Below are 25,799 nucleotides of genomic sequence, written 5' to 3'. Positions count from 1 at the left end.
TTGTAGTTGGATCACTTTTTTCCTTACATCTTAACATATGATCATACTGTAGATCAGGTCACCTTTTAAAAATGTCTGGTAAACTTTCATTTGTATGGGTAAAATGTTGCAATAGTCAGCTGAAATTTTTTTGACTTTTATCTGTGACTTGTTTCTCTGACATTTGATACTACTGAATTTTGACCTCTCATGAGTCTGTATTAATTCCTGGCTAAACCCCTTCTTCAGGGACCTCTAATGTACAGAGTCCTGAAATGTTATAACGTGCCACACCTGTTAAAAACAGTCAGTGTGGAACTGACAGAATATAGTCTTACAGAATTTACATACACCAAAACCCATCCAACCCATGAACAAGCACCAAACAACTTTTTAAGATTATATTATCCGATCTTGAGTTTCAGATCTTGAACTGTGTTTAACAGCTACATACCTTCTCTACCTTCTACGCACACTTCAATCTGTGCTAACTGATGGCAGGCTGCTTCATAACTAATTAGACCACAGTATAATCATACAAACAGCTTGTTTAAAATGTTTGTATTTGTTATTTTCTTTACGGTATACAGCAGGCAACATTAGAATAACAAATAAATTAACATAGAATACAAAATAAGTAATTTACAGACATTTCTGCCAAAAGTCCTCTACCCTAAAGCCGGGGTGGTCCATTAACATGGGTTACATGTTTTGCAGTCTTAAACTGTTTAACTGTTGTCCTTTACACTATGTGTATGTTTTCTGACACTCAGGCATGCTCTTTACACTGACAGCTCTCTATAGACTGCAAAGGAGTGCATGAATATACATTTTTTTAAACTGCCCCCTCTAGTGGTTACTAACTACCTGCTGTCAGTCTTGTTTCCACATTTAAAATGTTTCAGAGACCACTGTGCACTGGGGGCAGTATGTGAGTCCTTAAAGGCAAACAAAAACATAAATAAAAAGTTTTTAGATTGTTCCCTTAACAGCTGCTTGAACAGAACAATTTACATGGACATATCCTTGTAGTGAAAAAGAAAACATCTATACATTTACATTTTCAAGTAAGATAAGCTCGGTTAGGACAAAGTGACTGCAATGTTGTCAGTGCTCTTCTCCATGTCACAGTCTTTGTCTGAAGGTGCAGAGACCGGCACATCTCTGAGAGAGTTTGGCCCACTGCTAGTCTGCCCTAAACCTTTGTTTGGGAGGTCTGCTGTCGACTCAGCCTCAGGCTCTTGCTGTGGGGCTGTGGCTACAAATAGAACAAAAGTGAAAAAATACATTACATCTGTGAAAATGGCAGTAGTAATGTGACTGGTGATTATGTAAGCAAGCAAAAGACTGGAGACATCCTGTCCATGTTTGTGTTAATACGATCAATGTTAGGGCTGGGCAATACATCAATATCTATTGATATAAGACTAGATATTGTCATCAATATAGTTATATTGTGACATGGCATAAGTGTTTTCTTTCCCTGGTTTTAAAGGCTATATTACAGTTAATTGATATAATTTTCTGAACATACCAGACTGTTCTAGCTGTTCTATTATTTGTCTTTACCCACTTAGTCATTATATTCACATTACGGATGATTATTTATCAAAAATATCATGGTGTTAAGGACCATATGGTCCAACAACTCTGTATCATGTTGGGTAGTTTAATCTATAGCAATGCATGACAGTTTGCACTATTTGAGAAATTATGGTATGTTATTTTAGAGAAAATTAGTATATTGAGATAAATATATTGGATTTCACGGCATAGCCTACAAGTATGAGATAATATTTGTAAGGCATTTCGCCCAGCCCTAAACAACAGCATGTTGATGCTGGCAGGTGATGTTACCTGACTGAGTGCAGGACTTCATGTGTTCTGGCCAGTGGGCTTGCTGACAGGGGTAATCACAATAGCTGGTGTTCCAGCAGCAGTAGAAGATGGCCTCTTTCCTGCAGTTAGCGCACCACTGTTTCTTCTTTGTCTCATCCACTGCCTGCTGCTTCTCCAGCTCCATCTGCTTCTTCACCTCAGTCACCAACCTCTCTCTCTCCTGCTCCAGGCTTTGCCTCATCTCAGCCATCGTAAGCTCTACGTTGAAGCACAGGCAACATGGTTAAATACAAGCACAACTCACTACACTGTTTTGAAAAAAGGAAACTGTGCTTAGAGTATTTCATAGATCAGTTAAGTTCTCACCAAGATTGTGCTTCATTTCTGATAACTCTTGTTGATGCAGCCATTGTAATTTTTCTATTTCGATTCTCAGTCGTCTGATCTGAAGTAAAAACCCACAGGTGCATTAGGATAAATAAAATACAAACTCACTGTTATGATGTGGATAGTATTCAGAGTTTAAAGGGCTAGGAGCAAACACTTACCTCTGCTATTGTATTCCCTGAAGTACTCTTAGAGAGGTCATTATAGATTTCGGTCATTGTACCTTTGATTGCATCCATTATCTGTAAAAGAACGGAGCATAATATTCTGAAGAATATTTAATGGATGGATCAGAGTGATACATGAATGACCAACATCAATGCAGGTCTTTGTCTTATCATCTTCAAGTAGAGGTGCAATGATTAGTCAATTAATCGATTGAGAGAAAATTACTTGCCAATTTATTGATCAATTAATTGTTTCAGTAATTTTTAAAGCAAAAATGCAACATTTGCTGGTTCCATTTTCTTAAATGTGAGGATTTGCTGCTTTTCTTGATCAATTACGACAGTAAATTAAGAGTCTTGGACTGTATTTGCAATTTGAAGATGGCACTTTGTGCTCTGGGAAATTCTGATGAGCATTTTTTACTTTTTTTGTCATTTTATAGACAAAACAATTAATTAATTGTGACAGTAATTGGCAGATCGAAAATGATCAGTGGCAGCCCTATCTTCAAGTGCCATTTTATGTAGCAGTGAAAAATATGTTGTTTGAAAGGTATCAAGAATTGCTATCTACTGTATCTCAGTGCATCAGACAGCAGAAATCTGTCTAATAAAACAAAATTCCTCTCAGAGCTTAATTTCATCTTGGTTATTTAGCCAGAGAGTAATCAGTAAGTTCTGAAGTCCAGAGGATTGTGGCACCGTACAAAGCAAATGTAAACAAAAAATTATACTAACTTTATTTGTGTACTTGGCAATGTCTGCAGCCACGTCTGCTGACGCAGTGGGAATATACAGGTCTGTTGCCACTGGTGAAGATGTCGCAGCTGTGCCCAAACTTGATGCAGCCATCATGGCAACAGAAGCTGGACTACTGGATACCAGGGTGACAGCCGCCGTGGATGTGCTGAGTGGAGTGTCTTTCTGTTGAACAGCTGTGTTTAAAAACACAATCAGTAAGAAAAATCATGGATGAACTCCTGGTGAAATGTTTAACAAGCCCATGTGTTGCTGTAGATGGTAAATTGTGATATTATAACTGGTATTTTCTTTAGCATACTGTGTAAAGTCATACTTGAATACTGTCATGCTTTCTGGTCTCAGTAAAGATGAAAATGATTTATTTGGAATTCTCAGAATCACAGCACTGAAGAAAATAACAAAAGGGAGGGGGGGACACAACCCCTGATTTAATAAAATAAAAACAAAGAATTCAAGAAGTACATAAATATATGTTTGAGAAAATGTGGATGTCAGATGATGGGAAATTACCTAAGTGTGTGCAATATCCAACCTGTCTGTCATAGCTCTCTTTTTTCTGTTTTCTTCTACCCTTTCTTCTTTTGCTGTTGTTGTTGTTTGCTTGTTTAATTAAAAATTTGATTTAAAAACACATTATTATTATTATTATAGAATTGTAATTTTGAAAGCAGTTAAGATGCATCTATGGAATCAGTTCTGGAAAAAAATAAAGTATAAAAAAAGAATACTGTCATATTTTCTACCTTTGACAGCTTGTCTGGTCTGGTAACGTGTGCTTTGTGAAGACTGCTGCGATGACGATGAGGATACCGCGGTCGAGCCGTTACCGGCGGCCTGAGTCTGGGTCAGCACTTGAGCCTGGCCTTGCCTGGGAGACAACGCCTGCATCTGTGTGGTTGCCACAGGTTGCTGGTTCTGCTGCTGACGCTGCACCTTCTGCATGTGCCACTTCTGCGAGGAGGTCTGAAACTTGGCAGTGGGATTCCAAACCACAGCTCCCTGCACCACTGGCACCGTCTCTCTGGGCAGCAGAGGGCGCTGTTTCTTCAATGCTGGTGTGGTGGAGGCTGAGGAGGAGGAGGGGGCTGTTGCGGTGGCACTGGACACGGTTGTAAGGCTTATAGTTGCGGGAGAGGGAGTGGTGAAGGACACCATGGTGACAGGAATGGCCATGGGGGACTGCGTGGAAACACTGGATGGGGTAGAAGGAGCTGTGCTGTTTTGAGACGGGAGTGTCGATGGGGTCAGGGCTTTACCTACAAGAGAAACAACATACATTATTTACCACTTCAGTTAATGGACAATACATTGAGTGTGTGTTAAACTATTTCAGTGGACATTGGCATGATATTTGCCATGATTTACCAAAGCACAATCACAATATTAAAGACAATTAACAATAATAATGTAAATAGCAATAGTTCATTCAATAAAATGAAATAATTAAATTAAATAAACTATACAGTATATGAGTAGTCAAATTATTTTTCAATCAAATCAAATTATTAGTAAAATTTAAATGTGATTATAACAATAATAATGAGGATGAATAAAGAAATGTTGGTTCCACAGTACATACAGTTTACACACAGCACTACATACACAGTAGTGTAGCATTACAGTATACACTACACAATGCTTGTTTTATCCATACTAGAGCTGCAACAATTAACCGAGTAATCAATTAATTATCAACTTTAAATTAATGACCATCTGTTTTGATAATCGATGAATTGGTTTGAGTATTATTTCTGAAAAATAAGTCAAAATTCTGGTTTCTGACACAACAAAACATTTGAGGACATCATCTTGGGCTTTGGTATAAACTGGTGGACACTTTTCACTATTTTCTGACATTTCATGGACCAAACTGCAGCTAATCAATTAATCAAGAAAACACAGACAGATTTATCAACTATGAATATAATCATTAGTTGCAGCCCTAATCTCTGCAGTGATATCCAGGGACAACCACTTATCTAATAACACAATAGATAAAACAAACAAAAGGATATGATGGTGCTCAGTCAAATACTGTACTGTCTCACTAGTTGGTTCTTTTGTTGTGGCAGGAGCTGACATATCTGGCAGCCAACAATGCACATTCTTCTCTCTTTCTGTTGAATACTGGGAGCAATACTTTTTAAATTCTGGAAATATCTGAAATTTATACATTGTGTTAACAAGTGTAATTCTGTTGTTGTTTCTGTTACATTTCTACAGCTCCTTCATCACAGTGACAGCACAGCCTGCCCTCTCTGTCTGCCTGCTCGTATCCACCCTTCTCTACTGCCAGGCTGTGTCTCACTCAGTCTGTACACTGTCCATGTCTCTCTCAGGTATGTATCAGTTATTAAGAAGTTGTTAAGTTGTTAAGAAGTCTGCCACAGAATACTGTCTGTTTAGGGACAAACATGTATGTATCTTTGTGTTCTGAGTATGTGATACCTTTCCAATAACTGATGAATTTCTCTTTTTCTTTATTTATAATTTGGTTTCATCTAATCTTCTAAGCGATAGTGTAACTGATCTGAGGCTAGCTGGGGTTTGTGATGAGGTGAAAGGTCAGCCAGCATCAGGACCAGCTGCTAAGGGGACTCCATTCAATGTTCAACTCGTCAGAAAAGGTCCTTATAATGGTAACAAGCAGGGTCACAGGCAGAGAGAAGAACAACTCTCACCTTCAGGTTTACCAGCAGACGACTCTTTAACAGCAGTGCTGTCTTTTCTGCTCCTCTTCCTGTCCTTGCCTCCCTGCTCCTCCCCAAGGTCAATAACCAGCTCTCTCTCAGAGTCAGAGTCCTCCACCGGCACAGGCTGTTTCGCCTCCTCTTTCACCTGAGACTTCTCTCTGGGACCAGGTGATGCTGGAGGTGCTTTGGTCTTCTCTGGGCTCTCTTTCTCCAAATCTTTGCTCATTTTCTCTTTCGTTGGAGCATCTGATGCTGTAGCAGTGGCGTCGCCTGCTGCAGACTCGGATCCCATGACTGTATCAGCTTTAACCTCCTTATCTTGGCTTGGGGAAGGCTGGTCTTTTACTTTACTTTTGGTAGACTCCTTCTGCCCTTCATCATTAAGTGCTGTATCCTGACCATCTTTGGTTTTCTGCTCCTCATCACTGGCATACTCACTGTCACTGGAGTCAGATTTATCAGAGTCTTCTGAGTCACTGTGTTCCACACCTTTATACACATCAACAGAGATCTCATCTATACCTGCAAAACAAACAAACAGGAGGGATATCACACCCAAGGAATGGAATTAGGTCCCCGACCACAATGGCAGAGAGGTTTTCCTCATATAATGATATACTGTTTTTAAAAAAGAATTTCCCAAGTCAATAATGGTCAGGGAAGAAACTTTTATAAATCAGGGATGAAACTCATTCCCAGGTTGTCAAACATAAATGTTTTGGGTTGGAAACTAGTTCTGATTAGTTGTTTTTGTCCAGACATAGAGGCATTTTTTTCTCTCATGATCTGTTTCATGTATTACTGTCAGGATATAGTTGCAGTTTCAGCAAATATGACAAAAAGTTATTTCACAGAATTTACCAACTGTAGCTTTAAGGTTACATGATCTATTTCATATTTCTACTGTATGGTACCACTGACTCTACCACTGGACGGGCAGACAAAAAAGTGAGTTGCTGGTAGAAATGCTCAGTGACCTGCTGCAGTGGCAGGTGAGGAAAAGACTTACAGGGTTCAGCAGAAACAAACACAAGTAACAAAATAACTGGGTCAAAATTATTCAATAATATGACAACACCACATCATATTCAAAGTCATATCCCTAAAATGTGTTTCATTAAGCAACTTTTCCACAAGTGCAATTATTTTACTGACTATCAACAGCAGAAGACCTTAAGATTTTTTTTTTCCAATGGGAACTCTACTCACCCAGCTGTGCCTTACAACTCTCAATGGTTTTGTCCAAGTTCAGCTGGAAACGACTCTTGATCTGTCGTTTTGGAGAGGTGAGGACTGGTGTGGCTCCTTGTTTCTGCTGAACCGTTTCACTAAGTTCCTTTAGGTCCATTTCTGCTTTACTCCGATCTGGAAGAACAAAGTGTAAATTAATCCCAAACACAGGACTAAAAATAAAACTTTTTAGGAGTAAAATTCAAGCACTTTCAAGGTATCTAATCAAAAAAATTCTAGACTCTCTAAGCTTTTATCATCACATCTAAACTGTTAATATATATGCAGTTACAAATACCTTCATATGAACAGAGCCACACGCTCTATCTATTGTGTCAGCTTGTCATATTATGTTTTGATCATGATTATTTTAAAACTTGCTCATCTCCACGATGAGAAAAAGGTTTCCTTTCAAATATTAAAGATTTTTGGTTTATATGAGTGATTGTGTCGATGAAAACTAGAGCTGCAACCATTAATCAGACCACTAGTCATATTCAAATAGTTGTCAACTAGTAAATTAATTGCCAACTATGTTGACAATCAATTTATTGGTTTAAGTAATTTTTTTAAGAGAAAAAGTTCTCAGATTCCAGCTTCTTAAATGTGAATATTTTCTGGTTTCTTTACTTCTCTTTGATAGTAAACAGAATATCTTTGGGTTTTGGACAAAACAAGACATTTAAGGACATCATCTTGGGCTTTGGTAAACACTGATCAACATTTTTTACTATTTTCTGACATTCTGTAGACCAAACAACTAATGTATTAACAAAGAAAATGGTTGACAGATCGATTGTCTTTAAAAATAATTGTTAGGTGCAGCCCTACTGAAAGTCAAGCATTTTCAAGGATCATATCATATTATCTCATACATATTCTATAATCAGAATAAGACTCACCTAGATTGAGGTTCAGAATGCTTCCTGTCGGTGGTGTCTTCTCCTGCTTACCAGGAGTCTGAGAGTGGAATGGTTTGGGGCTGTCCAAGGAACTGCCTGCAGGACCAGGTCGAGGATTGGCAGGTGATGCTGATCAGAGATATTTACCATTAAAATGAAGTCTTCTCCTATCAGACACGACATACTTGTTGCTATACTAAAGTGCACCATGAGAAATACCTGTGCAGTCCATGGACTCTTCTCCCGCACTGTACTGGTTGTTTGGAGCTTTTGTCTGGGACTTGTCCGCTGCTGTTTCCTGCTCCCCATCCGAACCAGTATGGGCAGAGGAATTGGTGCTCATGGGGGAGCGAGGCATGTCACTGAGAGGGAGCCGCCGGCCTGCTGTGCTCCCACCCACCCCAGACCCAGACAACATGGTCCTGGCCAAAGGGATCTTGGGTGATGCCGTCATATCAAAGCTCAACTTGATCTTCTCCTGCTTCTCAGGTTTGACCGGGGTCGATGAGGGGTTTGAGGGATCCAGCAGCATCTGGAAGTTGTTGTCAGGAGTGTAGGGTGTCCTGAAGGGGGCATAGTTAAAGACTCCAAACTTCTTCCTCATGTTCTCCACGTAGACCTCCATCTCCTGCATGGCACTGTTGAAGATGCTTTTGGTCTTCTTCACAGAGAATGGAATCTCTTTGGACATGAGGTAGCAATTGTTTAAAGGAACCCAAGCCCTGAAGGATAAAGATTCACATCATAAACAAACCCTGAAATGTACCCCATAGTCCAAGAAAGTGAAGCACAAAGGGCTGATACCTGTCATGCTGACCAAAAAAGCGAGCATCCACCTGTCCATCTTTGTCCCGCAGAGCTTTAGCAGGCCAGAATGGAAATCCTTTCAGTTTGGCCCACACCAGAGGATGCGGGTTACTCTGCAGACATACAGTAAAACACTGGAACTAAATGGTGGTATTCCAGTGATCTTTGTTTGAATGAGTAAACAATCTGGTGGAATCATCAACAGAAAACTCCAAGTTACTCAACTAGCTTACACAAGGCTCACAGAACCAGTTGTCTCTCTTTTGGCAAGCAGACAGATAGCACTCAGGACAAACTTCAATCTCATTCATCTGCGATGAAAGAATCAAAAGACATATGAAATAAAGTTAGTGTTTTAAATCAATACAAAATAAGCTTGAATATAAAACATTTTCTGACTCAAATCACACACCCACCTCATGTTCACAGATTTTAACTATCACTTTAGCAGTAGCCGTGAGTTTGTGATTGCCTGAAAGAAGGACATCCATGTTAAATTTAGGGCTGAAACAATTCCTTGAGAAACTTAATTATTAAAAATCATTAATGCAGAGATTTGCACAGTTTAATCCATATAACTATATGCATTGCAGAAGTGGTGCAACACAATGTAGTTGGTCTGTGAAATCCAATTTTACTGCCGTTGTTACTTTTTAAACTAATAATTCCCTACATCTTGCTGCAGAGTTGCAGTGAAAAGACTGGACAGATGTGTACTGTGTTTTGCTCTGAAGTTTAACACTGTGGCATCAGAGGCTTAAGATGAAAAGGAAGAGCAACTGATTTAAAAGCCGTAGCTTTAGCCTCCATCGAGTGAAATGCTGTAAGCTGACTTTTGGCATTTTCAGTTGGAAACTGGGAAACTAATGATGCTTGTCATCACAGAAATAGATCAAAGATTGTGATGTTTATTGTAACTTTAGCAATATCTTCTGTTTTCCTTCAACACACCTCTCCTTCATCAGCAGAGCAGCTCTGTGTTGTTGTCTGTCTGTGACACAGCCTGCAGTGTTGATAGGCTATTACTCGTGAGGTATAACCAATCAGACAGTGTGGGCATTGAGTGAGATGACAGTGTAGTATTATGTATAGTCTATTATTATATATGTATTATACTATAATACAGTAGAGTATACAGTTGAGCACAAAATTATGAGCTCCCCTATAATTTTTTTATTTTATTTTTTCAAAATTTTCCTATGTGCTTTTTTTCACATAGTAAGAAATTTTCAACACAGCATTTCTAAACATACTACTTTTCTTTAGAGAGCATAAATTATTTCTATTTGCACACAACAACAGAATTATTTCAGAAAAAACAAAAATCACCAGGATCAATATTATTAGTCCCCTTAAGAACTGACCTTTTTATTGACAAACCACTGTTGTGCAGTGATGTGATTTAACTTTGTAATGCTCAAAGCTTGTAAAAATCAAGTTAAAACTGAGGGTTGTCTTCCAATTTACACACAGTATAAAAACTTCAGTAAGGGTTTGAGCTGTCACTTGAGAAAGCATCATGCCAAAAACAAAAAAAAAGTTAAGACTTGAGTAAAAGAATTGTTGATGCTCACAAAGCAAGATAAGGACATACAAAGTTATCACAGCATTTCAAAGTGTCAAGAACTGGAGTGAAAAGTATCATCAAGAAATTCAAAGAGAGCCACACAGTACAGAACAAGACTGACAGAGGTAGGAAGAGAATGATTTCAAAGACTCTGGAAAGAAAACTAGTCTCAAAGAAGACAATCACTAGAGCTGAGATCGAAGACCAAGAAAAACTCCACTTCTGCAGAAGAGACACCTTCAAGCCAGACTGAAGTATGTTAAGGACAACCTGGAGGAAGTTTATACATACTGGAAGCGTGTCCTTTGTTCAGATGAGATGAAACTAGAGCTCTTTGGTCATAGAGATGTTGCTTATGTTTGGAGAAAGAAGGGAGAGATGTATAACCCAAAGAACACCGTCCACACAGTGAAACATGGTGGTGGGAGTATTATGTTGTGGAGATGCTTTAGTGCGTCTGGAACTGGGAATCTCATCAAGGTGGAAGGAATCATGAAGAAATAAGGCTATGTGAAGATTCTGAAAGAAAACCTCAAGCAGTCAGCAGCAAACTGAGTCTGGGTCGTTGCTTTGTCTTCCAACACGACAACGACCCAAAACTGACCGTCCTGCATAAAGCCCTGATTTGAATCCCATTGAAAATCTGTTGGGTGAACTGAAGATGTCCATGCCAGAAGACCATCAAATCTGGAGGAGCTTGAGAGATTCACCAAAGAAGAATGGGCTGAGATTCCTCAGGAGACGTGTTGAAAACTACAACAAACAACTACAGGCTGTTATCCAGCAAAAAGGATACACAACTGACTACTAGCATCAGGGGAGCTAATTATTTTGACCCTGGTAGTTTTTGTGAAATAATTTAGTTTCTGTGTGAAAAGTAAAATAATGTAAGCATCCAAAATAAAACTAGGATATTTGGGAAAGCTGTGTTATAAATTCCTTGCTCTGTTTAACAGCACTTGGGAAATACTTTAAAAAAATGAAATTTTAATAATTTCATCCACATCTGTATATTAGTAGTAAACTGTGTAGTATTATAAAAACTGTGACTTTTCTCAAAAGGAAACCAATTAGTTGTTTATTTTAAGAGACTTGTCTTATTTGTATATTTACTACTGCTCTTTAATAAAGCAAAGGTATTTCCTATCCAATTACTCAATTAATCGACGGAATAATCAGTAGAATACTCCATTACTAAAATAGTCAATAGCTGCAGGCCTGTTTAATTTAAATACACACGAGACAGTGTCATTCACAGTTTTTCTGATTCAACATCTGTTCACCCAGTGGTTCTCATACTGTGGGTATGAGTAAAAGTTGAATGAATAGGATTATGTAGAGAAAATAAGCAAACAAGAGTCTACTGATGCTATCATGCTGACCTTTACTTTTTAATGGTTGCTTTCCCCATCATTGTTAATGATTAATAAAACAATACTGTCATGTGTGGGGTATGAACTTTTTTCCCCTTGTGAAGGTGGGAAATGACAGAGAAAATTTGGAGAACCACTGTGAATGAAATATTCCGAGCAAATCATAATCTTTTTTTAAAGGCATTTAGCAAACAGTGGCACACAGCAGATTGCATTGAGCGCCAGATAGTTAACATTTGTATTCTTAATTTTGTATTCTCAATAACAGCATGATAATGATTTAATCTGTGTCACCCAGCCCTGCTTAATGAAACATACCTCCATTGTATATAATACAGTTGTGCAAAATCCATTTAGCATCTGCCAAGAAGGCCTCTGTGCAGCCATACATTTTCTTTTTAATGTTCTGCAAAAAGAAAAGATTTAACATTTCAAGCTTTTTTTAATATTTCCACATTCATATTTCCAAATTAAAATATGCTTGTGGTTTACCTTCTCAAGTGTGCAAAGATCCATAGGGTGAAAAATGTACTCTGCATAATCTGGATGCTGTTCAAGAGAAACAGGTTTCTGGAAGGGTTCGGTCTATAAGATTGATAAGACAGAAAAGAAAATGAAGGTAGACAAACTCTCAGGCCAAACTTGCTGCACAGCCTTCCCCTCTACCGCACAAGAACATGCTACCACCATGCTACTACTAGAAACTCTAAAAGCCGCTTCAAACAAAAGGAGGAAAACCAGTGGAGGAAGAAATCATGACGGGGTCTTGTTAGTGGTGTAATTGATTACCCAATTAAAAGTCTTTCTCTGCGTGGAAGCTGCATGGGGGGAGCGAGATGACAAGCGGGGATGATCCTGAAAGAGAGTGAGAGGGGCAGCTGTATCCTCACCACCAGCTAGCATATTTACCTTCATGGTTTCCAGCCATGACAGGCCCATTATAGTACAATGATTGTTAGTTCTGTTATTAGAAATTATTTGCTCATGCAAATCAATAATACATCATGCTGGACAAGTAGTACTTCAGGGTGCAGATCTTAACATCTGGCACGACTGCTGGGAATATGATGACCAGAAAAAAGCGTGTCATTTGGCTGCATAAGCAATCTAAAAATTAAGACTGGCCAGAAAAGAATACATGCCAATATCCAAGTCAAAATAAGATGACAATAAACAGAGTAACCCATGTAATAAGACTGCCTGCCTCATCACAACATAGTAAATTTGGTTGCATGAAATCCCTAGAAAGACAGAGAGACCAGAATACTTACACCTGGCTGTTTCATCTTCTGAAGAGCAAACTTTAGTAGGTAAGACAGCTGGTCTATAGTTAGCATCATCATGGCTTTGCTCTGAGTCTCTATACACTCAGCAACTGTTATTTTCTGGAAGACATCGAGAGGAAAACAGTTGAAAGAAAAATAGTTTGTTCTCATCCCGTTATCGCACAGAAAGTATGTAGGTCAACATGTTTTAATCACTTACGTCCAAACTTTATGAGACATAACAAGCTGTACTTTATATTAAATTGGACAAAAACTAGAAATAACATGTTCTTTATTAGTTAGTAAACAAACACAATTATACCCTAATTAGACACCAAACACCCAATGGTACACTAATTAGGCGTGACAAGCCATACTTTGTATCAAATCAGACAAAAATTAGAAATAATATGTTCTTTATTATATAGTATTAGACCATTTATTAAGCCCTTACTAGACATTATTAGACGGTAATCAGGGACACGTTGCAACAGGTCTGTGTCAAGTAGCAGATATGTGATTTCACTTTAGTTTAAGGTTGAGGTCTGTTATAATGTGTAGCTAATTACCCACTAATGAAGTCCAATAGGGTCTAGTAAAGGGTTTAATACTGTTTAATAAAGACCATATTATTTATGTTTTTTGTCTAATTTGATACAATATACAGCTTGTTGCATCATATTAGTGTACTGGAAAATAAAGTGCGACCAATGTTTTCACTACAGGCTTTGAAATTCAGTTCACAACACCCATACGCTATATACATTCCTGGGTGAATACCTCACACTCCGGACAGAACCAGTCGCCCTCGGGCTCGGCTGGTAGTTTGAGGCACTTGGCGTGGTACACCCTGGGGCAGAGCTCACAGCAGAGCACCTGGCCCTCGCGGTGGCACAGCCAGCAGTAGAAGTCATTCCTGCCGTCCTGCGGTACAACATCAACAGGGTCTGTGGTGAGTGCTGGCTGCTTCACATAGTAAAAGGGACCATGTCTTAGTTCTGACTGGAATGCAGGCAAAAGAAACACAAAGTTGGGGGAGGTCAAAATCAGGCCAGAGATTAGAGAAGCCAAGCAGACATGCACAGCATCAACAAAAGGCACACTCAAGTCCAAAAGACAGACTGCTGTGAGCCCTGAGAAGTTCAAGTGAGACTCACTAACTGCTGATGAGAAACTGAAATGTTCCATTTTTTCATTGTGATGGAAATGACCTCAAAACAGGTCTGTATATTTATTTGAAGTCACAGGACTCGCTCAGTTCTCTGATTTGAGTCTGTATTTTAGAACACAACCATCACCAGTGTGCACAACGATAAACAGTGTGGACAGCCTTGATTAAACTTGATAAAGCTCAGATAGTTACAGTGGCTACAAATCATTTACAAAGGTTAACTTAATGTGCCAAGGGTAAGATACCAGTAATCATTTACCTACTGCTTTAAGCACAAAGGCAGCAAAGCATGCATAACAACTAAAGGTCCAGTGTGCAAGATTTAATGGGATTTAATGGAACGATATAGCAGAAATGGAATTGAATATTTATGACTACGTTGTCATTAGTATATAATTATCTGAAAATAAGAAGTGTTGTGTTTTTGTTACTGTAGAACAAGCCGTCTATATCGACATAGGGCATTACACTGCCATGTTTCTATAGTAGCCCAGAACAGACAAACCACCACTGTCTTTTCGTATGTTGTGTGGCCACCTTAGTTTCTCCTACATGCTTGGAAGAGTAGGGTGAAGCAAACTGTTTGCAATCTGCAAGTTTACCACTAGATACCACTAAATCCTACACACTGGTCCTTTAACTAGCCACAAATAATCATATTATTTTCTCAGATTACAGAGAATTTTGCTAAAACAGTGGCAACTAAAAAGCATTTTGTTAAAATGAGCTGTGCACAGATAGCATTTTATCAAAACTCGGTACCTGAGCAGAGTCTAGAGCAATGGAAGGGCCGATGCTCAGTAAAGATCTGAGCACTTCTTAAAATTGTTGTTATCAGTATATCCGATGAGATTGACCAATTATGTAAAAGTGTACATCAATGATGTTTACTCATATGCCAGACAGTGCTAAGTATAACACTGTAAAATGCAATAACTTAACATGCTAATATTCACAGTGCATTCCACACTGTTCCTGAAACACTTTAACAATTACATCCCAATGGGGCAGATGTGAGGCGTAAATCACAGGGTAACTCACGATATACTGTAATATTAAGCCACAGATCAAACTTGCATCAAACTTAAAGACAGCTGGAATAAAAGTGCAAAGAGTTTGAGGTACATGAAAACATGATGCCATTATTCAAATGTCAATCTTACAAAAGTCTGAACTACCAAAAAATAGAGCAGGTCAGAGTTTAAAAGATTCCAAAAAGGAAAGGCAATACCTCTGCCTCAGTATCACAAGAGATGCCACTTTAGCCAATGATGCCAGTTTAGCAATAACATTAAGCAGGACACAACATAACTTTGTCCCAACCCTGCAGCAAACTGTTCTGGTGAAAGTTCAGGGTACAAGGGACTATTTTAAGAAGAATATAAAATTCTACATGCACAATGTCTAACATTTCTTTTTATAATAAATTCCTGTAAAAGAATGACCTTACCCTGAAAAGAATACAAGCCTTCAAAATTGTCAGAATATGAATTGCTGATTACAACCAATCTCTTATTTCCCACACCAAAAAGACTGTGTCAATAATGAGTGATTGTCATGGTATCTGAAACATAAATATTTTTTTTAGGAAGTACACAAAGTCTAATTGCACTCACACCCATGCTACACTGTGGAGCAGTGCACCTAATTTACTCGATTTGAATATTGCAGCTACATGAATAACAGTATAAAAACAGGCTGTTTTGAAATGATTTTTAACAGGATTTTGTATCAGCGTGCATCAAAAATGTCCTTGTTTTGGGCGAGACTGTGCTCACCGTAGTTTACGATACACAAAACCCTTCTCTGGCAACTACAGCTCAGAACAACACCAGAGAGTATAGAGAAAATTCAAAGAAATTAAAATCTTTAGCAGGCCAGCAGATTATGCTCTGTCCACTAAAGTCAGTTAAAAAAACAAAAGGTAAAACACAGATATAGATTTCTGTTACTGATATTTTTTGATTTATACATTTCTTTCATATGTAAAATTAACCTCACAAAAACCTAATAGGTTAAACTAAACCACAATAACACCAAATACCAGTTTAATATTTCATAGTAATTAATATGAATTCAGTTGTACTGACTGAAAACATTAAAGTCCTCACCATAGTTTGAACAAACAAAATACATATTTACTTTGACTTTAATCTTTCTGGATGTTTAGAGCAAAGTTTCATGTCTGAGGGTGGCAGCAAATGTCTCAGATGTTTGTCAACAGAAACCTTTCCACACTGCTTGATACCACAGGGTCAAGAGGCAAAATACCATATTAGTGATTTGGGTGAACTAACCCTTAAAGACAACTGTATAAACTATACACATTAAATTGATTCTCATCCTTCATTAAGTGTGACATCTTGATGATCAGAAAATTCTGGGAAGCCATTGTCTGCTGTGACTCTGAATATCAAAAGACAATCAATCAGTCAGTTGCTGGAGGTGAAAGCAGGTCTGTTTATTGGTGATTGTTACCTGGTCTTTGCTGCTGCTAAGAGCTCCTGGTTTCTTCTTCTTTTTCACTGGGCTTGGAGAAGTTTCAGCTGATGAGTGACCATTGGACGAGTGAGAGGGACTCGGCATCTTTCGTTTCTGGGTCGTCCGCTCTGAGTCTGAAACTACAGACAAAGGTCAGTAAAAAATGCCAGAAATGACACAGTAGCTTTCCTATATTCGCAGTCAGTTGAAGCCTGTAAACACTGTGATATATATATATATAATATATAATAACATATAACAACAAAACCACTCTACAAACCTATCTGAGAACAATCTTGTACGTTCTTACCTTTAGACCGTGTTGAGATCTCCATTCCGTCTGTTGTAATCTCAGTTTTTCCCTCGTCCTCTGTCACACTAATGTAGAGAAGAGCATCATCAGAGGTTTGCCAGTCGAACATAACCTACAGCTGGAGACTTCTAATATATATTATTTATGCTGTTATCAATCAGTTCAAAAAGTTTTTTAAAAATGTTCTTTCAAACAACATGTTCTGTATTTACACTGTAGTCAGGGCATCCCCGTGACCGATTGGTTTAAGTTGTTGGCTACTCATTCCCTGTCAGCTCACTCTTCACTCAAGAACATTGTGTCCTTGGGGCATGCAGCATCATTATTGCTCTAGTTTATTAGCCTAGCAAGAAGAACTACACTTAAAGGACAATTGGAAGATGCAAGAATTTGATCAATATTCTTACTCAGTTTAAAATTCACAAACAGTACCAAGTTTCCGTATCTGTAGTCAAATCTGAGTTTTTTAAATGTCACCAAACACAGCTGATTGGTTCAGGAGGAAAGTGTCAAAATAATCCAATCAATCTTGATTATTAGTGACTTTAAAATTAGATAACTTTTTTTGTGATCATATAGAGTGAAATTATAAAGTACAGTCAACTTCATTCTCTGCTTTTAACGCATCCTAGTAAAGCTAATCTAAAGTGCCCAGGGACCAACTGCAGTTGTAAGCCAGCACTTTGGTTAAGGGTACTGACTGGAGAACTGACCTTGTATACATGTTTTTGAAAGTAGGGGAAACCAGAGCACCTGGAGGAAAACCCACGCAGGCACGGAGAGAACATGAAAATGCAACACCGAGAGGCTGCATCCGAACTGGAATGCAAACCCACAACCTTCTTGCCATGAGGTGAAAGTGCCACCATACCGACTTTCAGCATGTAAATGACCACATTTCCAGTGATGAGACTGCAGAACATCCCCTTCAGAAGTTTGTTATCAAATAGCCATCTCACCTCCCTAACAATACATTCCCCTCATCCAGTACAACAGCAGGGTCATTCTAGATAAGAAAGGTCAATGTTGTCTCTCTCTTGACACTAATATAATTCTAGTTATCTTTGCGGTGCTCAGTTGGGAAGAGAAGCATCATAAATCTTCTGTAAAAGTTCATATTAAAACCCATCTTCAAACCATTACTTCTGGCAAAGTGGTATGCCAAAAACAGAAATTTGAAAAAGCTTCAAATAATACTAATGATTAAGTCTGTAAATTAAAGCTACCACAAGCAGTTTTCAACTGGTTTTAAAACAGTCTCAATTTAATACTGATGCTTCTGTATGACCTAATGAGCAAACATGACCATCTGCAAGAAGATTGGGTTTGTCTATATAGTTCTGCTTAATGCCTGCGGTCAGATTCTCTTTGAAATCAGATTAAACGAGCCTGTGTTGATATTTTCCCAGGCAAAGTCACAGTGAGTAGTACAGTTGCCAATTAAAGAGACGCAAGAGGTGATTTTTAGTACCCTAATTTTATTTTTGATGTCATATTTTGTGGTTATGGCAGAGGCAACGCTGACTCTGTCATCTACAGGGGCCTCTAAAATCAACAAAATATTAAAGCTCCTTGTAGTAGCTTTAAGTTATCACTAGTAACAGGCTGCCAAATTGTGCCTGGGATGCTGAAATCCTGAAAAGTGACTTTTTGACTCTGTGTGCAGTTGATTAAAAACCCTGTTTCTAGTCTGCTGAAGGTTACGTGATAGCAAGAAACACTTCAAAATAGAGCTGAAACGATTAATCAATTTGGAATTGATTATTAAATTAATCACCAACTATCCTGATGATTAATTCACCAGTTTGAATACATTTTTCAGAAAAAAAGTCAAAATGTTCAGATTCCTGTTTCTTAAATGTCAATACTTTCTGGTGTCTTTAGTCCTCTATGACAACAGACTGAATGTCTTTGGATTGTGGTCAAAACATGACATTTGAGGATTTCATCTTGGACTTGGAAACACTGACTGCCATTTTCCACCATTTTCAGACATTTTATGGACCAAACAACAAATAGACTATTCAAAAAAATAATTGATTAATTGATAATAAAAATAATCATTAGGTGCAGCCCTACATCAAAATAATTCTTACAAAATAAACAAATGTAGGACTACGCTGCATAAAAACAGGATACTGGAAATAGTCAGAAAAATGCCTACTGGCACACATACTGTCTATGACACAGGTACTGTATAGACTTAGTAACAGATGATAGTTAACAAATAGGAACTTGAACTTTCAACACCCATCATGGCTGAAAATACTGGCAAAATAGCAATTATGTCACTCAAAAACATGTAGAAAATAATGTTAGGCTCTTGGGTACAATTAGTCCACAACTTGATGACTCAGTCAGACATCTTCTAAATGTCAAATATATCTTAGATTCAGTTAAAGCAAAAGTTAATGAATACTGGAGCAACAGCAGTTGTGTGTGGCCATTCTCCAATTAAAAATAGAAGGCACCTTTCTCCACTGACCACAGGTCTATAAATAGTAATCATGAAAACACAGAACAGAAGAATCTGCAGTGTCTGAACCTTGTGACATCCAACAAGTGATAAACAGGTAAACAGACTTCCCTTCCGTATTAAAACAGCCACTTAATATTCATTGATCAAGTGACCTATAATAACAGACAACATATCATAATGTATTGCGTAATCACAGCACCAGTCCCGTGGAGAATCATTTCCTTGAAAAGCACGTCACTATTTTCTGTGAACCACCGTCTATTCAAAATCTGCCCAACAGGTTTTTTCTCAGTGTCACTTCAACGTGATTCACCTTGGTTTGCAGGCACCCTGTTGTCGATCCTATTATTGTTGCCATTTTCTCTGACGCCACAGCAGATGCATCGGCCTCACCGTTCAGATGGCTTCAGTTTTACCCTTTATTATTTCACTCACTCCTGAGGAAAGCACCATTTGAATGCTTTATGTGAAAAGTAGACCGGCATCCACTGAAAACAAAAATACTGCTTCCATTTCAATAATCCTGCTCACCCACCCCCCATCCCTCCTCCTCCTTCTCCTCCATCACTACAGAAGGATGAAATGACAGACAGGAGCACAGCACATCTGCACACAGACAGACAGGAGTGCAGTGACATGGCTTTACTGACCTCCTCATCTAACCTGTCTGGACAGCCTCAGACAATCTGCCCCAGCAACCTCCTGTCCTGTCCTGACCAGGGCAGGAAACACAGCAACAAGAGACAAAGAGAAAGAAATGGACAGGCACAAGGAGGACAATCAATTCTGCCCATCCTGACAAAAACATTTTTAAATCACAGATCACACGATACAGCCTATTGTAACCTCCTGATACAACCCTTTCCACACCCACTACTGTCATAACATTCATGCTTCAATGTAGGAAATCAACAGCATACCTTTGTCCTTTCTCACACACAGATTCTTCAGCCTATTCTTAAATCTTTTTCAATTATTGAGGGCGTTGGGGGATGAGGGAAAAGATGGGTCCAGGTTTCCCAGAAGGCCTTCTCTCCCTGCTGCTCTCTCCTGCAATTGTCAATCTTTAACCTCGGCTGCAGGCTGCCGATTGGCTTGAGCACCACACGGAGGTGCCTGATTGGGTGCTCAGCTCGGTGTGCCACACAGGCTCTCTTCTCCCCGCTCTCCTCAGCCACAGTGCTGCAATGCAGAGAGGACTGCTCCTCACTGTTGCTAAAAACCTCCTGAAAATCAAGTCTCCCGCTCCCTTTAAACCCAGTACAGACATACACTGGCCGCGTGCCTTTTATCAGACATGTAAGATGCAGCTCTTCAGGCTTGACAGGGAGAGGATCAGATTCCCTCCCTCGCTGTGCTCTCAGACAGTGTATGTGTATGGCATCCATTTTGAACACACACACATACTCTCTCTCTCTCTTCTTCCCTCTCTCTCTGACCACTGTGCGCACCGCACACACAGCACGTACACACGACGGCACCAGTCAAATCTGCTGTAAAGGACCACATGCAGCTTATTATGTGCCCCCAGCATGTTGATGTGCAGCATGGGCCCTAATACTGGACACAAAGACAGGACTGAAAATGTCACAGGCCTCTCAGACAGCAGAGAAGGCATTACCCCCTCCCTCCCCTCCCTCCCTCCCATGCTTCTTCAGCATACACTTTAGATATCTGCCTGGAGATTTGAGTGTGAGCAACAGTACACTGAAAAAAAAACATGAATAAACAACTGCAACACAGTACACTTTTCCATCATTCTGTGGAAGTTATTTTGAAATATATGTATATCATTCATGGATAGATGCTAATATTTTCAAACCCTGGCCCCACAGGACACCAAACCCTTATATATGGTGGCCCAAGAATGAAACTGAAATACAATACACTTTTCCTCAAAAAGAATGTATAGACATAATCCTTTTCAATCATCACTTATGTGCAGCGGTATCTGTATCTGCCTGTATTTCCCTATTTTCTCAATATTTTGCTGTGCTTTACCAACCCAGATCTTCAGTATTTGACATCCTGGTAATGAGACTCAAAAATAATCTTTTTGGTGCGTTTACAGATCCTCAATCCAAATCCTCAAATCCTACCAATGCTACCTTTAACACAGCCTTCCTTAAGTGTGACACTTGTGTTGTCCACTTTTTACATGAATTTTCAAATTTTCCTGTGTGTTTTCTTAAGGCATCATTTCTGAAAACCGAGCTAGACTTCTTGGCTAGTTAGGGAAACTGGGGGCACACACCACAGTACATTTAATCTTTAGATGTGTCATATTCTACCCACTTTAACACCTGCTGTTTCTTCATAGTCTGCCTGCTTCTTCTACCAGCCACTCACATATGATAAATGCCGAAATGCACCAATCACTTGGCAGTAAAAAAAAAAACATATTTTTTTGTCTATAATCTACCAGCCACTTTCACATTTTCCTAGCATTTTGCTGGTGACTGGTGTTTCCCACACTGGCCGCAACAAATTGGTAGCTAGCCGGTGACTAGTATTGTTCGCTGTGTTTGTAGAATGTTGAACTCAAAAGCGCAAGAGAAACTGGATGTTTTTGGAACTATAACGTTGTGTTGGCGAAGGCTCACAGTATGGGGATAAAATTTGGAATATTTGGTGGCCACAGAGTAACTTTTTGTGGCCAAGGACCATCGGGTAATGCCCGAAAAAACATTTCATTTACACATACAGTGCAACACAGCCATGATCCATCCTTCAAAAGAGAAAAACATCCAGGCCAAAAATTCAAGGCCAATGACATCAAGTCTGATAAGGTCAACTGGTGGATACTTTAAAGACAGACAAAAACTAAACTGGCTGTGTGTGTTGGTGTAATGCAAATTTCAGTGTGACTACACCAATCCTCACACCATAGTGGAATGAAGGGATTAGACGAATTACCAAGCACCATTCACAAAACACTGAGGGGGGGATTTGCTGTTTCAGTCAATGCAGACTGCTCCTGAACCCTGGTCAAGCAACAATATGTGCGTCCTTATATCCAGGCCACAGCTCCCCTAGTTATATTTGAAATAGAGCCTTTGTCAGACATCCTCCACTAATAATGTCAAAACATGTCACATATTTCAGCTGAAAAATATATTAAGGGTTTTAATGTAAAATAACATTGATAAACTGGCAGAAATAGATATAATCATCAACTAAATTTCAGCTTTTTTAAAATCTTCCCCATGCATCCAGAACACCAACATCAACATCATTATAAATAAACAGAACTCAGTCTAACCTGGTCGACTTCAAACAGGTTTTCAAGCCTCTATGGATGAGATGAGGGTTCTGTGCAGAGCCTTTTCAGAGGAAGTCCTTCCCTTCTCCCTTCCTTCTCTCTTACATACAAATACTCAGTGTGCTTGGAGCAGAGGGACAGAAAGGGGAAGCTCTCTAAAATGGCTGACACTCGGCAGCAGAGAACAACACTGGGAGGCAGTGCACACCATTAGGCTCAGGCAATTCCTCCAACACTGTGATAAATAAGCTGCTACGGCATATTTAGTCCGTAGATAATTGGCATTTTAGAAAAAAAATGGTGAGCTGCTTACAGGATTAGGCCTGTTAAAAGCATGTGTTTTTTTATTCACCAAGTAAAAAGGTGCATAATGGTGAGGTGAGGTGAAGTGTGGTTTGGGTGAAGTGCAGAAAAATTAGGTAACATGACAACTTACAGTCTCTTCTTCACTGCCATGTTAGTCTGGCAAACAATTAACAACAGTGCCCTGCTGCCTTAGTCTCATGCCAGTTTGAGGCCTAAATTAAACTTGCTGTGCTGTCAGTTTACCATCTGTTAATTCCTCTGGGGACTCCCCTCTGCACTGCTCCCTGTCTCTCCCATCCTGCCTGGATCTCTCACCAGGCCTGCCATCTTGACAGCACAGGCCAGGAGCTGCCACAAAAACTCACTCCTCGTTTGATCTTGACAAAAGAAAGCAGGTTTACTCAGTCAGTATACAATGAATACACAATGACCTTACACTTGACCCATGGCCTCCTTCTGTAAGTGTCCAGACAGCCACCCAACTAGCAGAGGCAGTCTGTTGCACTGTGCCATGCTATGCTCTCCTTCCAAGCTCCACTCCTATGCTGTGGGGTGACAAATACTCTTCCCCCTCCCCCAATCTGTCAGACAAACCTGTATTATTACTCAGGCACGGATCACACACAGTGGCTTGTGCCTTATCAACAGAGTAGTATATGTGAAAGAATGAAAATAAGGCTTACCTCTGTGGATGCATGGCTAAAAACTCTGTGTGATATGTCAATGCTTATTAAAACATGGAGGACAGCCCTGTCAGCCCTCACCCTGCTCAGAGCACAGCCACGGCTCTCCAAGCTGTCCGACTCACTGCTCTGATATAAGGCACACTGAGACTGGCCACACATGCTGGCAAAATGTAAGGCAGCTGCTGATTGGCTCATGCATTTCCTGGCTGCTTGTCTTTTGTTCAGCACAGGCAAGCTGAAACGCAGTACTCAGAGCAAGAGGCACTAGGCCCAGGTCAAAATAATCGTCCACCAGACACCTATCAGCTCAGTATAAGACTGTACACAGCTGTTGTTGTTTCATAAACATGCTATAAAGTATACTTTTGGTGTAGCTGTGAAGGGTACTCAGTCAGCAGATGTGTGCATAAAGAACAGGCCTGTGGCTGTAGTCTGCTGGAGGAATTTGTCTCACTAGTTCCCACCCTCAAGATAAACCAAAGATCATGAGAGAGATAAAAACTGCACGCCCACGCTAAACAAAATGTACTCCATGTCTTTGACCTATAAATGGTTGACAACAATGTTAAAGAAAAGGAGAGTTGCAGTGATGTGTGCTTTGCCTGACACTGGCCTTTGAACTGGGGTGATTACATGTTAACAATGTGGTTCCAGATAGGCCAAGATTATACTGTTACAGAAACAATGACTTTCAGTTTCTGTTTATCTTCCAGTCTTAGTTTCTACCATTGTACTGTGGAGCATGATTTAACAAGATTTTCACAAGATTTTCAATGACTTACAAGAGAATGTTTTTTGTGCCTCACAATACATGTAAGCACAATTCCCACCTTCATCGCAATTTTGCCATTTTAAGAGCTTCCTGTTTTCGTTATTTTTCACTAACTATGTATATCTCAAGAGACGTGTTGGTATATATTGATGTTATTAAAAACATGTTATGAAAGCTTAGAACTTTACTTTTGAAATTTCATTTGTTATGAGTCAAGGAGGAAGAGTCATGTTTGGATATTTCATCTGTTCTTCTGTGTTGTCACAAATTATCAGAAAATTAAAGTATAATAGATTTGTGTTAATTTCCCCTAATGGCCTAAATAACTGTTTAGATTTGTTGCTAGACACTTTTTAGAAGTAAAGTTGCCAAGAGGCCAAGTCATTAAGTTGGCAACATAGATTAAGTACCTACGTGTGTTTGGCACAAAGGAATCAGTGTATGAGCTCATAATTCATATTCCTATTAAATATTTTGGCAATAGAAAACACTCATGGCTAAAAAAAGAAGGTATTGCTGGGGACAAATCAGTATTTACTGGATATTTGTAAGGAGAAGTCCGGACCGTCTCAACCAAATTCAACACTCCTTATGTTCTTGCCTAATCTGATATTTATTTTCACTTTCACTTTCATCTCATTTAGACAAAAGTTGTTTTTCTTAATTATTTCAAGGTGCTATTTAAAAAAGTGTCTTATGTTTATATGCATTGTGTGTGGAGCGCCTACACACAGACAGCATGAACCAGAGCGTTATGAGCACAGCAACAGCTATGACCTATTGCCATGTAGGCAACAGCAACACTAGAGGAATTCATTGTTTGTTACAGTTGTCGGTTGCTGCATGGCGATGATGCTAACTGAGCTCTTTTTCTGGTAATTTTAAAGCGCTGAGAAGCACTGGTCTGCACTATTTACTTTCCTGTGGTCTATCTCTCTACATGGAGTAAGACAATAGCGACCTCTTGTGGAAAACCTTTATAATAGCACAGTACACACCAGTACTTGCCCAAAGAGGCCAACAGATTTGTTGTCGCCATAGAGCAAGGAATGCAAAAGAATATATAATGGATAATAATTGGGTGAGGCCTACATAAATGTAGCCATCACATATTCACTCACTGGGAGAAAACAGTTTAAGCTATGTGTTTAATATGAAATATTAGTGAAACAGAAAATTCTCATTCAGCTAAGGACTCATGTCAACAAGACAAACATGTCTTAAAACTAGATTTTAGTGACAGGATCCCTCTACAAAACAGGGACTACAAATTAGGGAAACCAGTTGACACACATTGGGTCTTTAGGGACAGTTTCTGTCTTTGGTTATCCAGCCCTCCTTTTGGACATTACTGCAGA

General features: G+C 39.2%; 1 pseudogene across 1 annotated transcript; it reads right to left on the bottom strand.

Moving 5' to 3' along the window:
* Positions 1-525: 525 nt before the first annotated feature.
* LOC146331229 (MYND-type zinc finger-containing chromatin reader ZMYND8-like) lies at positions 526-23,310 on the bottom strand (annotated as a pseudogene). The gene is made up of 21 exons (XR_014771469.1): positions 23,227-23,310; positions 16,934-17,001; positions 16,621-16,763; positions 13,752-13,973; positions 12,978-13,091; positions 12,496-12,561; positions 12,199-12,291; positions 12,025-12,112; positions 9,183-9,238; positions 9,000-9,077; positions 8,764-8,879; positions 8,179-8,681; positions 7,960-8,088; positions 7,037-7,192; positions 5,816-6,349; positions 3,878-4,390; positions 3,111-3,307; positions 2,367-2,447; positions 2,185-2,263; positions 1,837-2,076; positions 526-1,237 (listed from the first exon to the last, which is right to left on the bottom strand). The product of XR_014771469.1 is annotated as an MYND-type zinc finger-containing chromatin reader ZMYND8-like (transcript).
* Positions 23,311-25,799: the final 2,489 nt, after the last annotated feature.

Source organism: Lutjanus erythropterus, chromosome 2, assembly GCF_056507025.1.
Source record: "Lutjanus erythropterus isolate fLutEry1 chromosome 2, fLutEry1.hap2, whole genome shotgun sequence".
NCBI classification, from domain to species: domain Eukaryota; kingdom Metazoa; phylum Chordata; class Actinopteri; order Lutjaniformes; family Lutjanidae; genus Lutjanus; species Lutjanus erythropterus.
This window is presented reverse-complemented; position numbering and strand designations above follow the sequence as displayed.